At 38.4% G+C, this 8,190-nt stretch overlaps 1 pseudogene; it reads right to left on the minus strand.

The window, feature by feature from the left end:
- LOC100959537 overlaps positions 1-7,988 on the minus strand; it is a 20,395-nt pseudogene extending 12,407 nt beyond the window's left edge.
- Between the last annotated feature and the right edge of the window lie 202 nt (positions 7,989-8,190).

Below are 8,190 nucleotides of genomic sequence, written 5' to 3' on the forward strand. Positions count from 1 at the left end.
TTTAAAACCGCCAGCATTGGAGTGTGTGGCCAACACCCTACCCACTGAACTATAGGCGCTGCCAGCCAGGCCAATATTTTGAAGCATTTTCCCCACACTCTCTTCTATAATTTTTATTGTTTCATGTCTTAAATTTATATCTTTTATCCAGCGAGAATCAATTTTTGTGACTAGTGAGAAATGTGGGTTCAGTTTCAGTCTTCTATAAGTGGCAAACAAATTCTCCCAGCACCATTCATTAAATAGGGATTCTTTATCCCTATTTAATGGGATGCCACAATGCCCAGCTATTTTTTGGTTGTAGTTGTCATTGTTGTTGGGCAGGACCAGGCTGGATTCGAATCTACCAGCTCCAGTATATGTGGCTGGTGCCCTAGCAGTTGAGCTACAGGTGCTGAGCCAGTATTTTTTAATGGTTACTATAATTTTTCATTTTATATTCCTGTCATTGACTATGTGATACAACCATTTTAGCCAACACTGGACAAAAGGAATCACAATAATCGTTTCCAATTACTTTCCCATTAAAATGATAATCAGTACAGTGAAATATCATAAGCAGAGGTTTCTCCTCACATTGATGGCAATGTTCAGTAAGTCTTCTCTCTGCTTCTGCTAAAAACAGTAATTCAAGATTTGAATTTTAAAAAACCCCAAAAAACGATTTGAATTATATATAGTATATAGGGTAGCCCTTTTAATAGCTTCTGGGAGCTTTATACAGTCAATATTTCTATTACTAAGTCATAAAAAGCTTATGAGAATGTTAATTGACTTAATTTTATTTTGCTTCCAATAATGTAACTTCTTTCTTTTTTTTTTTAGCAGCTTCTATGTTTTTACAGTTTTTCAGCTTTATATGTTCAGTCCCTTTTTTTTTTTTTTCGGTGAGACAGAGTCTCACTTTGTTGTCCTCAGTAGAGTTCTATGGCATCATAGCTCACAGCAACTTCAAACTCTTGGGTTCAAGATTCTCTTGCCTCAGCCTCCCAAGTAGCTGGGACCATGGCAGCTGCCATGACGCATGGCTATTGTTTTTTTTAGAGTCAGGGTCTCACTCTTGCTCAGACTGGTCTAGAACTCCTGAGCTTGGGCAATCCACCTGCCTTAGCCTCCCAGAGTGCCAGGATTATAGGCATGAGCCACTGCGCCAGCCTTGTTCAGTCACTTTTCATATTTGTTGTATCACTTGGTACATATTAATAACTAAAACCTCTTTTATAAAGTATTGACATACTATATTGAAATACTGTGTACTAAAGCCAAATTACTAAAAAGAGCTCATTTCCTAAGTGTTCAACTATTCCCATTCATAACTTCAATTAAAATAAATACATACACTTGATATGATTTTCAAACAGTTTTTGCAGCTCTATCACTAGAGAATGCCCATTATTATTTCAATTCCAGCTCTTCAGTTGTATTATAATTCTTTGATGATTTAATGTGTTCCAATAAATGTGAAGTCTATTTAGAGAAGATTTAAGAGATTTACTTGATTTATATTTTTGACACCTCAATTCATAGATAATTGAATATGGTGACATATACAATGTCATAATAAAATACCTAGGACTTGGCTCGGCGCCTGTGGGTCAAGTGGCTAAGGCGCCGGCCACATACACCTAAGGTGGCGGGTTCGAATCCAGCCCGGGCCCGCCAAAACAACAATGACAGCTGCAACCAAAAAATAGCCGGGCATTGTGGTGGGTGCCTGTGGTCCCAGCTACTTGGGAGTCTGAGGCAGGAGACTCGCTTGAGCCCAGGAGTTGGACGTTGCTGTGAGCTATGATGCCACGGCACTCTACCCAGGGGGAAGGCTTGAGGCTCTGTCTCAAAAAAAAAAATACCTAGGAATTTTTCTAAACCTTTGGTTCAAACTCTGGATTGTATTCCAAGCACAACACAGGCACAGTCTATACAAAATACAAAAGGTATTAATGTAAGTATATCTCACTGATACCATTTTTTCTCACTTACCAGTGAAGTTTGATATAGTATTTCAGATGTTTATTTTTCTAATAATAAACTAAACTATCTGAATTTTACATTTTAAGTAGAATATTAAAACTCTTACATAAAATAAAGTTTTATCAATAGTGATTATATGTTTACTGCCTTGTTTTATAAGTTTAGCAAAATGTTATTTTCTCATTTTACCATAAATTTCAATTATAGCATGTCATATCAATATATTTTTATGCCCTCCTAAAGTATTTCATCATTGAAATACTTTCCACCGTTTTATACCACTGAGGGCACTACAACTGCTATTGCTGCTGCTGCTGTTGCAACACATTCTGCTGTGACCAATGAAGCACCATGACTCTGACTGCTGCTGCCTGCAGCATCATTCTGCACTGGGTGCTACCACTTAAGATGCTGCTCCAGGCCATCAGATGGTCTGCACCAGTACCATGCTATTTTGATCACTATAGACTTGTAGCATAACCTGAAGTCTGGTGATATGATGGCTCCAGATTTATTTTTATTTCTAAGAATTATATTGGGTATTTAGGTTTTTTCCTGATTTCATATGAAATGGAGTACTATTTTTTCAAGTTTTTAAAAGTATGACATTAGTACATTGATGGGAATTGCTTTAAATCTGTGGATTGCTTTGGATAATATGGACATTTTAACAATGTTCATTCTTCCTAGCCACGAACTTGGTATGTTCTTCCTTTTCTTAATGTCTTCTGCTATTTCTTTTCTCAGGGTTTGATAGTTCTCTTTATAGAGATATTTCACATCCTTTGTTAGATATATTCCCAGGTATTTCATTTTCTTTGGTGTTCCTGTAAAAGAAATAGAGTCTTTGATTTTATTCTCGGCTTTACTGTTGCTGACATATATTAAGGATACTGATATGTGGGTATTGATTTCATATCCTGAAACACTGCTATATTCCTTGATCACTTCTAAGAGTTTTGTAATTGAGTTACTGGGGTTTTCCAGGTATAAGATCATGTCATCTGCAAAGAGCAGACATTTGACCAACTCCATCCCCATTTGAATACCCTTGATCTCCTTCTCTTGCCTGATTGCAAAGGCTAGGATTTCCAACCCTATGTTGAATAGCAGTGGTAACAGTGGGCATCCTTGTCTAGTTTCAGTCTGAGTGGAAATGCTTTATGTTTTACTCCATTCATATGATGTTGGCTGCGGGTTTGTTGTAGATGGCCTGTGTCAGTTTAAGAAATGTCCCACCTAAACATATTTTCTTCAAGAAAGGATGCTGGATATTATCAAAAGCCTTTTCTGCATCAATTGAAAGAACAATATTGTCTTCGTTTTTGATTTTATTTATGTGATGAATTATATTTATGGATTTACGTATGTTGAACCAACCTTGCATCCCTGGGATAAAACCCACTTGATTATGATGTATAACTTTTTTAATGTGTCACCATATTTTGCTTGCTAAGATCTTATTGAATATTTTTTCAGTGATATGTGTCTATAGTTTTCTTTTTCTGTTGGGTCTTTTCCTAATTTGGGGATCAGAGTGATATTTGCTTCATAGAATGTGTTGGGGAAGGATTCCTTCCTTCTCTATGTTTTGGAATAGATTATTCAATATAGGAGCTAGTTCCTCTTTGAAGATTTGGTAGAATTCTGATATGAAGCCATCTGGTCCAGACCTTTTATTTTTTGGGAGATTTTGTATAGTGATGCTATTTCAGTGCTTGATATAGATCTATTCAGAACTTCTAATTATTTTCTGGTTGAGTTTAGAAAGGTGGTTGGTTCCAGGTATTGCTACATTTCTTCTACATTTTCATATTTCTGGGAATAGAGTTTTTTGTTGTAATCATTGAGAATCTTTTGTATTTCTGTGGTATCTGTTGTTACTTACCCTTTATCATTCCTGATTGAAGTTATTAGAGATCTTATTTTTCTGTTTATGGTTAGTCTGGCCAAGGGTTTATCAATTTTATTAATCTTTTCAAAGAACCAACTTTTCGTTTCACAGATCTTCTGAATAATTCTTTTTTTTTCAATTTCCTTTAATTTTGCTCTTATTTTAGTTATTTATTTTCTTCTGCTGGGTTTGGGGTTGGATTGTTCTTCCTTTTCCAGTTGCTTGAGATGGCCCATTAGGTTGTTAACTTGCTCTTTCTGTTTTCTTAATTAAGGCATCTAATGCTACAGATTTGCCTCTTTGCACAGGTTTTGATAGTTTGTGTCTTCATTATCATTTTGTTCCAGAAATCTAATGATTTCCTTCTTAATCTTGTCTTTGACCCAGCTGTTGTTCAGCATAAGGTTATTTTGTTTCCATGACTTTATATGAGTACCAACATTTCTGTTGCTGTTGAGTTCAACTTTTATTCCATGATAGTCTGAGAAAATACAAGAAATAATCTCTATTCTTTTAAATTTGTTGAGGTTAGACTGTGTCCTAAGGTGTGATAAATTTTGGAGGACAATTTGGGAACTGATGAGAAGAATGTGTATTCAGTTTTGTTAGGATGTTCTGTATGTGTCTGTTAAGTCCATTTGTCATAGAGTCATGTTTAAGTCTGTTATTTCTTTGTTTAGTTTCTGTTTGGAAGATCTGTCCAGGACTATCAAAGAGGTGTTAAAATCTCCCACTATTATAGAGCAGGAAGATATATTGTTCAGATCAGTTAGGGTTTGTTTTATAAATTGGGGAGCATTCAGACAAGGTGTTAATTATTAAAATCCCTCATGTTGTATGTTTTCCTTGACAGATATGTAATGTCCATCCTTGTCTTTCCTTATTTTTGTTGCTTTAAATCTAATTTTATCTGGATAAGATTGCAACCCCCACTTTTTTTCTGATTTCTGTTTGCATGGATAACTGTTTTCTACCCCCTTTGCCCCGAGGGGTTTTATTTTTGATGTTAGGTGTATTTCTTGGAGACAACAAATAACTGGCCTGAGCTTTTGTATCCAGTCAGCCAGCCTGTGGCTCTTTAGGGAATAATTTAAGCCATTCACATTTATTGAGAGAATTGATAGGTATGGTGGAATTTTGGTCATCCTGTTTTTTCAGAGATCCAGAGCTTATTTTCATCCCTTTCACCATTGTGGAAGCTAGGTTTTATTCTTTAATTTGTGGATGAGTTTACTTTGGTGGTGGACCATCATGCTGGTTATTTTGAAGAATTGGTTTGAGTACTTCCTGTAGAGTTGGTCTAGTTATGGCAAATTTCCTCAACATTTGGATGTCAGTAAAATATTTGATTTTTCCATCACAAATGAAACTCAGTTACTGGAATACAGGATCCTAGGCTGAAAATTGTTTGTTGAAGAAGGTTAAAGGTTAATGACCATCCTCTTATGACTTGAAAAATTTTGGTCAGAAGATCTGTTGTCATCATGATATTTTTTCCTTTGTAGGTAAGACTTTTTTTTTTTTTTTTTGACACAGAGCCTCAAGCTGTTCCCCTGGGTAGAGTGCTATGGCTTCACTGCTCACAGCAACCTCCAACTCCTGGGCTCAAGCAAGTCTCTTGCCTCCACCTCCCAAGTAGCTGGGACCACAGGTGCCTGCCACAATGCCCGGCTACTTTTTGGTTGCAGCCATTATTGTTGTTTGGCAGGTCCGGGCTGGATTCAAACCCGCCACCTTAGGTGTATGTGGCTGGCGCCTTAGCCACTTGAGCCACAGGTGCCGAGCCAGTAAGACTTTTTTTATGCCTAGCTGCTTTCAGGAATTTTTTCTTCCTATTAACCTTGGCAAAATCAATTCCAATGTGCCTAGGAGATGCTTTGTTTGGACTGAGTCATGTAGGGGTTTGGAAACTATCTACTATCTGAATTGCTGTGTCTCTCACAGTGCTTGGGAAATTCTCCACCATAATGTCTTAGAGTAGAGCATCTGTGTTTAGGACCATTTTTTTCTCTTTTGGGAATTCTATTGGATGTTTGATCTTTTGGAATGATCTATTCTCTCAAGGAATATTCTGTTTTTCTTCTCCTTTTTCTCTGCCTCTCTGAATGCTTGAGATAGTTCAAAAGTCTTGTCTTCAATTTCTAAAACTCCTTCTCTCTGTTTAACTCTATCACTAAGGGTCTCTACTATGTTTCCAACCGCCTCAAATGCCTTTTTAAATTTCTTAATCTCTTTTATATCTTTCCTTATTATGTCCATATCTTTGGTGACTTTGTATTTGAATTCATTAATTTCTGGAGACAACTTTTGAATTTTTTTTTTGATTTCTATTTTCATCTTTTCCTCATTCCAATCATCTTATTTGCCATCCACATTCTGAATTCTTTTTTTTTTTTTTTAAGAGACAGAGTTTTGTTATGTTGCCCAGGCTGGAGTACAGTGGCTATTCACAGGTGTGATCCCACTACTGATTAGCACAGGAGTTTTGACCTGCTCTGTTTCCAACCTGGGCTGGTTCACCCCTCCTTAGGCAACCTGGTGGCCCCCTGCTCCCAGGAAGTCACTATATTGATGTCAAACTTAGTGTGGACACCCAATCAGCATAGCGCACTACAACCCAGAACCCCTGGACTCAAGCAATCCTCCTGTCTTAGCCTCCTGAGTAGCTGGGACTACAGGAGCATGTCACCGTGTCTGGCAACACATTCTGAATTCTATTTCTGACATTTCAGCAATTTCTCTATGGATGATATTTTCTGTTTTATCTCCTTTGTAATCTCTTAGGGGAGTTCATCTGCTCTGATTTTTCATGTTGCCAGAGTTCTTCTGCTAGTTCCCACCCATAAGTATTTTCAGTTTTTTAAAAATATATATCAATTATACTTTTTTAGTTGAAATGATATGTTGTCCCTGAATAACTGTAGAGAGATAATCTAATTTGAGACCCTTGGAAAACATTGTACTAACCTGTTTGGTAATTAAAACTGGTGGGGTGAGACTGGATTGGGAGGTCCAGAAACTGGAGCTAACCACCCCTTCTCCAATGAACTGGGGGAGGGGGGTTGTGATGTGGTTTTTCTCCTACACCCTCACAGAGGTCCCTTTTCAGGGCTATTTTCAGAGACTCTGAGGGCCAGCTTGGTGAGATAGCTCAATCAGACTCTGTCATGATGTAGCCTGCCCTCTGCACAATCCTAAGGAGTTTTGGTATTTTGCTAGAATTTCTGCTGTGCAAATATACAAACACCTGTGGCCAGAGTCCTGCTGGCAAGAGCTGGAAGAAGGAAATCCACAGATAGACCCACTGAATCTGTCCCCTCTCTGCTGTAATGCCACTACCACTTAAACAAAGACAAACAAGTGGTGAACCTGCAGCCCCAGACAGGAGTGCCAGTGGAACAAGAATCCATGGATGGCTCTAGGGCTGAGAGTTCCAGTCAAACTTGCTCAGGTAGCATGATTAACATGTGGGTTGTGAGGTAGACAGCTCTGGTCAAGAGTTCTACTTAAACTCGTTCAGGCAGTGCAAGCAACACCAATACAATAGAATTCAGAGAATCATCAGGTAGCTAGAAAACAAAAATTAATGGGTAGATCTGTCTGAGAGTTCCAGGGGTAGGGGGCTGGAGAAGGTTTTTTTCTAGTTGAAAAGAGAGTCAGAAAAGTTCACTCCTATCTCTGCAAAAGTTAGAACTGTAACTGTTTCCATGCTGCAGCTCAGTGGTCCACACAATGCCCTGGCCCCTCAGAGAATTCACCAAACACTCTGGATTATACAGGGGGCAGTCCCACCTTCAAGCAACAAGGATAGAGAGAAGAATGAGCTGTGTGCTCAGGATTGCAGAGAAAATATTTATTTACTTTTGTGCCAGGCAAGATAGGGCCTAGGCTCAGAGGTGGGACCTCCCTGGTGGAGGAAGATTGGGATTTAGTGGCTCTTTCCCATGGGGTGAGCTGAGAGGTCTTTTATTCCCTACTTACTTGTGGAAAGCCTGCCTTGGACTTCCCATTTGGAGGAGAGGATCTCCTATCCTTTTGGCAACAGGCAGTTTCAGACTAGTCGCTCCATACCTGATCTCCCTTGTCTTTCTTCCTCTTTCTTGGCCTCACTACTTGTCTCCATAGGGATGGTGTACACCTCACTTACTTATCTCTGTGCTCAACTCCCCACCTTCAACTTCTCTGAGTCCACTTCAGGCTAACATCTCCTCCCTCTGGATAGAAGCCTCTGGTGAATGCTACTTCTAACCATTTTGACTCCAGTATGCAAATGTATCCCTGTTAAATAGCATATAGTTGGTGTGTGTGTGTTTAATACAATAAGA

Source organism: Otolemur garnettii, unplaced genomic scaffold (genome assembly GCF_000181295.1).
Source record: "Otolemur garnettii isolate 467f Iridium unplaced genomic scaffold, OtoGar3 scaffold00032, whole genome shotgun sequence".
In the NCBI taxonomy this organism is placed as follows: domain Eukaryota; kingdom Metazoa; phylum Chordata; class Mammalia; order Primates; family Galagidae; genus Otolemur; species Otolemur garnettii.